The sequence below is a fragment of the Notamacropus eugenii genome, chromosome 1 (genome assembly GCF_028372415.1).
Source record: "Notamacropus eugenii isolate mMacEug1 chromosome 1, mMacEug1.pri_v2, whole genome shotgun sequence".
In the NCBI taxonomy this organism is placed as follows: domain Eukaryota; kingdom Metazoa; phylum Chordata; class Mammalia; order Diprotodontia; family Macropodidae; genus Notamacropus; species Notamacropus eugenii.
Window position 1 is genome coordinate 752,780,835 of NC_092872.1, and position 6,924 is coordinate 752,787,758.

Genomic DNA, 6,924 nt, shown 5'->3' on the forward strand with positions numbered 1-6,924 from the left:
TCTTTTGGGTGCATACTGTCTCTACTCTTTCATATTTTGTTGTGCTAATGTATTTTTACTCAGGATTTTATGTTTACAAGATGGTTATTAAATAATAGAAAACCCAATCCCAACCAGCCTTATACATAGCCTCGCGAATACGTGCTCAACTTGAGGGATGTATGAAATGAACTTTCTGTTTTCCCCACCCCCAAGAATAGTGTCACTTGTTCTTCAAGTAGAGACAAGGCTACAGATTTGTAGAAATAGCTCCTGAAGCATGAGGTTTGGTCAGCAAAACATTTATTACTTCAATCAATGTTCACTAAGTCAGCTTCAAAATAGAGTTTTACACTGGGTGAAATTTTCCCATCTGGCTGTCCTTTCTTGCCATAAGCCCATTCAGGTTCAATCTCTAGGTGAGCCTTTTCTCCTTTATTCATTGTTAAGAATTATCTCATCCTGTGATACCTTTACCCACTACAACTTTAAAACTTAGAGGCTTAGCACTCTTTTTCTTCTTTGCACTAGTTTGAATATTAGTATCAAATATAGTGCTATCATGTAATGTTCCTGTGTATCTACAATGAATAACATCTTTTTTTGCAAAGTTAGTTTTATCTCCCTTCTTAAGAATAGGTTTTGTATATTATGGTGGACCAAAGTCTCTTCAGGCTTGACTTCTGTGGATTTCTCTTCATCAAGTTTCACACTTTTCACCTGCTCTGTCACTTTGGCAACACTTTCAGTACTTTTGAAATGCTTACTTTCAAAAAGGTGGTTGTAGGCTGTGACTAAATGATCCTTGTTTGCTGTTTTGGTCACATTTTTTATGTTTCCTAGTAATTTATGTTCCACAAGAAACGAATCTAAACCATTGTCCTGAAGAAATTTGATAATGTCCTTCAAGAGGAGCGCCTCAGTGAGCAGTTGCTTCACACTCCATACCCTCTGTGGTCCAGCAGCCACCACCTTCCCCCTACTGCCTCCAAATGACTGATCCCACAGACCACAGCAGAGCCCATCCCCTCCATCCAATCCCCAAGAGAAACATACTGTCTCTACTCTTGATCTTCCTTCTTTCCATACTTCTAGGAATTTTCATGCTGCTTATTTACCTTTCCTTTTGTTTCACAAACCAGACCTTTACAGACTCAATATTGAGATGTCAGAGATGAAAATCCTCATTCATTTGTCTAATCATCCATTAATTCAATGGAGACTTTAAAATACTCTGCTCATGAATGGCACTATGCTTGGTGCTTATAGGTTGCTGATAGAATGGCATGCTACTAAAGAAATTAGTGAATTTGTGATTTTTCCCTTCATTTTTTTGAGGTCAGTGTGTTCCATGATCTATCCCTAATAAATGTAATTTCATTAAGTGAAGGTTGTTTGCATATATTGGTTTGTTTTCTGTTCCTTTCTTTTACTTTTGTCTTGGAATCCCCTTCATGGAGCAGAAATATTGTTCGTGCCTAATAAATTCACATATACTAGCTTAAATCATTATGGGAAACCAATTGATGAAATATATTGAGCACTGGACATCAAGTTAGGAACAACATAATTCAAATCTAGTATGGGGAAATCATTTAACCTCAGTTTATCTCAATTGCCCTATTTGTAAAATGGGGGTAATACCTATCTTTCAGTATTGTAGTGAGAATCAAGTGAAATAATACTAGTGCTAGGAAATACTTTATGAACCTTAAAGTTTTATGAGAGAGACAGAGAGAGAGCTGGATGTCTGAAAACTGCATGTTACAACTTATTTTTTTTTTTTTTTGCATTCCAGGGAGAAACTGAACAAGCTCACAGGTATAAAATCAGAACCTTCAAATTAATGTTTGTTCCCTACTTGCTTTTTTTTCTTTCCTTCCCTTTGGACTTGTTTGTATTTTCAGAGTTTTCTCCAGGCTTATGTGCCAAAGGAGAAACACATCTGGCATTATAAACATTTTTTTTGACAGCTCCCAGCATTTTTATTGGTCCATCACATTCATTATAGAATGGTGTCTGTGATCTTTAAACACAAGTCTCTCCTCCTACATAGTCTCTAGGAAAGGACAACCTAACTTAGAAGTGGGCAACCTGTGGCCTCGAGGCAAAATGTGGTCCTTTAGGCCATTGGGTGCAGCCCTTTGACTGAATCCAAACTTCATAGAACAAATCCCCTTAATGAAAGGATCTGTTCTGTAAAACGTGGACTTAGTCAAAAGACTACACCCCAAGGACCTAGAAAACTACATGTGTCTTTGAGGCATCAGGTTCCTCACCCCGATCTGTTTCCATCACTCTATTATATTGCATGCATCTGTCAATTTGGAAGTACTTTGGGATCCCTCTGATATTAGACTCAGCAAAGTAGTCATTGCTTCCCTTCTCTTCTTTGCTTCCCCTAGAAGCCTCCTTTTCTCCTTTGTCATCCTGAATCCTGACTTTCTCCTCCTCTAAGAAATTTCCCTACCATTCTCAATTGGCATTCTCATCCCCTAAATTTAGTCTAACCATATTGACCCTTCCCTAGATCCTTCAACATATCTGTGGCTTCAGGAATGTAGGATTCAATGTCAACTCCTTTGCCTGATAAGTAGAGCTCATTCCAACCTGATTGTAATATTATTTTCTTGGTTGATTATACCAGACTTCCCCTTGAACACTTCTTATTCCTGCGCAAGTTTCTCTTCTGTCTCCAAAGCTTGCTAGATCTTGCCTCAGGATATTGGTCCTGCCTTTTCTCTACTGCTGAAATCCTCTTTCTTTCCTTCACCTTTTGGAAAACCTCTACTTTCTCCCATGCTCTGCTTCATTGCCTCTTCTTACAGAAAGCTTTTATCAATTATCTCCTTTGCTACTGCTCTAATTGCTAATAACTGATTATTTCTAGGCCTGAGATAAGTCAATTACTTTCTTAACTTCTTCACTGGGAAACTTTTACACTGGGGACTCCATTTCCTGGGCCAACTCTCACGCAGGCTGACTGGATAAAAGGTTGTGCAAAGGTGAGGAATATTAAATGAGGAAACATAGATGAAACCAAGATTATAGGGTTTTTAATGTCAAAGAGAAGATTTGGACTTCGCCATAAAGCCAGGGCTTTGTAACACTTTCTGTGTTATGGACCATTTTGGAAGTCCATTAAACTCTATGGACCCCTTTTAAAAATCACAGTTTGAAAGGCTTAAAATAAAATATATAATACTTCAATGAAATCTTGAAATACAGTTTTCAGAATAGTAAAAACTAGCAAGAAAGAGAATTCTTGGCTCCAAGTTTAAGATCCTCTGTCCTAGCAGCAGTAGGAAGCCAGAGAAACCACTTGAGCAGAGTACTGGCCAGTTTGATTTTTTCCTTAGTACCATCCAATTGGCTGCTGGGCAAATGGCAAATTGGAGAGGTGACAGACAGTAGTCAGGTGGGAGGGTGGCACAAAGGAGTTTGCTCTAATTATCCAGGTGAAAAGGGATGAGATTTTGAACTCTAGAATACATTGTGTGAGTAGAGAGAAGGGAATCAAAGAAAGGAATATTGGGCAGGAAGTGTTCATAAAGAGCCTTCAGAATTGATGCTATGAGAATCTGATTGAGGAATCTAAAGAGAGCTTTGTCATTTGGTCAAGATTTTGGTGGATTTTTAGCATGTGAAGCTTTAAATCATTCTAGGTGAGGGCAGTTGGCAGAGCAGGATACAGAAAGTTGTCAATGGCTTTCCTTACTAATGGGTCATAGCAGTCAGTCAATAGCACTTATTTAATGTTGGTTAAATATTTGGCAGTGTGTTATAAGCACTAGAGCTAAGAAAAAAAGATTACTTTTGTAAAGACTCTGCCCTCATGGAACTCACAGTCTACTCATGGAGAAAACATGAAAATAGTGATGTACAAACAAGATGAATAGAGGATAAGTTGGAGATAATAAATAGATAGAAGAGGCTAGCTCTGAAGAAGATCAGAAAAGACTTCTTGAAAATGGAATTTTAAGGGGGGCAGAGCCAAGATGGCACTGTACATGAAGGGACCTACTGGATTTCTCCTTCCAAATCCCTCACAAAACCAGCAAAAAAATGAATCTAAACAAATTCTAGAGCAGAAAAAATGGCAAAACGACAGACTGAAACAAATTTCCAGTCCAAGACAATCTGGAAGGTGGAAAGGAAAAGTTTATTACAACGGACTGGGAGTAGAGCACTGTTCAGCATGGGCCATGCTGGTGTGAAGAAACTGGAGCAGGTCATAGGGGACTGAATCACTGGAGGATGTGGTTTCCACAGTTCTCAACCCAGAAACACCAAAGACAGCTTCAAAGGTCAGAGAGAAGGGTCTCTCATCTGGCTGAGAGAGAATGTGGCCCAGCCCCAGCCGTGTCCCCATTCCCAGGGTTGTGGCAGCTCCTGCTAAAGCAAAGGCTGCTTCTGAAGCCCTCTATTTAACAAAGAGCTCAAAAGTCAAGAAATTGACTGGGGAAATGAGCAAATAGGGAAAAAAGAAACAGACTATAGATTCTTACTTTCTGAGTAAAGAGGGTATTTTCTTTCATAGTTGTTGACAAGGAAGTTGAAAACATATAACCAGAAAAAGAAAACAAAGTCAAAGCTCCTGCATCCAAAACCTCTAAGAAGAATATGAATTAGTCTGTGGCCATGGAAGATTTCAACAAAGATTGTGAAAATCAAATAAGAGAAGTAGAGGAAAAATTGGGAAGTAAATGAGAGTGATGCAACAAAATCATGAAAAATCAAGCCAGCAACTTTCTAAAGGAAACCTCCTCTCAAAAAATGGTGAAGAAAAAAACGGCTTTAAAATCAGACTAACCCAAATGGGAAAAGAAGTGCAAAAGCTCACTAAAGAAAATAGTTCCTTAAAAATCATAATGGCTCCATCCATTTTAATTCTTCTATTCAGCATGACTGTGGTGAAATTGTATTTAAAAAATGAATCTGTCTCTTGGCATAGAATTTAATATTGATTGGCTCAGAGTGGCCCTATAACTACTAACATTTTATAACCTTTAAAATTGTTATTTTTTCACAATAATCCCACAAAGAAGATAGTACCTTTATTCATATCTCCATTTTAACAATAAGTTAAGTGAGGCCTATTCATGGTCACAGTTTCCAGGAAATCTTAATGTCAGGATTTTGAACCCTGGTCTCTTGATACATTCCATTCTTACCACAATACCATGCTGTATTTTTTAGACTGGGTCTTCCTAGCTCTTCCAGGTTGGATTTGCAAGGGCTACTCCAAGATTTAAAGATGAAAATACTGCAGACATCCAATTGATTAAGCCCCACTGCAACTCAAAACCTCCGAGCTCAAAAGATCTGCTTGGTCATTCTTAGCCTTCTCAGTAATAGGAATTACACATTGAAACTACACTCAGTCACACTGCCTACCATTAAATCTTAAAAAAAACAGTAAGCCCATCCCCAATGATGACCAAATACACAGTATACCAATAATTGTTACTATCAAAAAATTGATGTTTTCAATATTACAACTAAATTTCAACAAAAGGGCATTAATAAAATTGTCTTGAAACTCAAAAAAAATTAAAATTAAGCAAATGGAAGCTAATGACTTTATGAAAAATCAAGAAATTATAAAACAAAGCCAAGAGAATAAAAAAAAAAACATAATGTGAAGCATCTTATTGGAAAAAAAAATCTGACCTGGAAAATGAATCCAGCAGAGATAATTTAAAAATTATTGGACTGCCTAAAAATCATGATCAAAAAAAGATTGATGTCATCTTTCAAGAAAGTATCAAGGAAAACTGCTCTGAAGTAGAGGGTGAAATTCTAGAAGTAGAGAGTAAAATAGAAATCGAAAGAATCCACTGATCACTGTGTAATGTTAATTTAAAAGGGAAGATCTTTCCCATTCATTAATAGGCCCATGTGACCTCCTTAAGTCACATGGAAGCCCGAGTCACATGACTCTAATCACTTGGAATAGGAAGGGGTTGAGCAGGAAGGATGGGAAAGAAGAGGAGGAGCTAGAGCAGAGCTGAGAGGAAATTGGTCTTTCATATTTTAAATACTAAATACTAACTGTTTCTCTCTTAACCAAGGAACCCCAAGGGTCTTTCCCTCCCAGTTGGAGTCTTTTTTTTATTAAAGGGGCCATCCCTTGAATAGCTACTTAAGGAAGCCTATTCATTGAATGCCTGTATCTTATTCAAACTGAGAATATGATAAGACTTTAGCCTAAAAGGGTCAGGGCCTCATATTACATCCTGGGCCATCTCCAATCATTCTGATAAATATAAGGCTTCTGGACCCACATGACTCTAGAGAAGAAAGCAAGATTGTGACCTTGCAGAGCCCTGCCTCACTCAAATCAAAGTCAAGTTCAAGTCACGTCATCATTTTGATGTCATGGTACTCTTCCAGAACAAAAGAAACACAACAACAACTTTATAAAAAAGTCTCCACTAGAGGTCATCTGATCTCCCCTGGAGTTTCTCCAGTAGAAGAGAATCTACCATTTAATATTATTATTGGAACCCATCTTGTTCCACTCTAGGATAGTCCTAATTGCCACCAAGTCCATATTTTACATCCAAACTAAATTTGTCTTTGAATCTGGGTTGTTTACAGTTATGATTCTGGAACTATTTGCTTTTCTGCAAAATAGCATAACATCTTCTGATGATATCTAGTATCCCTGCACCCTCACCTGATGAAATGTCACTGTCAGGTTCTTTTCTTTTTAAGATCTTTGTACACTGCATCCTTGGCTGTACTCATTGATCTTCATTTGTCAATATGTCTCTCTAAGTAAAGACATGGACTGCATTTGCTTCTTACCTGCTAAATCATACTATTTACTCTTATTGAGAAAAGTTCATTGAAGAATATTCAGATATTTTCCCCTGACATAATACTATTTGATAGTATTATAATTACAAAGTTGATATTTTAGCCCAAATATGAAATTTT

The 6,924-nt window shown here is 37.4% G+C and overlaps 1 pseudogene; it reads right to left on the reverse strand.

The window, feature by feature from the left end:
* Nucleotides 1-290: 290 nt before the first annotated feature.
* Nucleotides 291-6,716, reverse strand: LOC140520537 (peptidyl-prolyl cis-trans isomerase FKBP3 pseudogene; annotated as a pseudogene).
* Nucleotides 6,717-6,924: the final 208 nt, after the last annotated feature.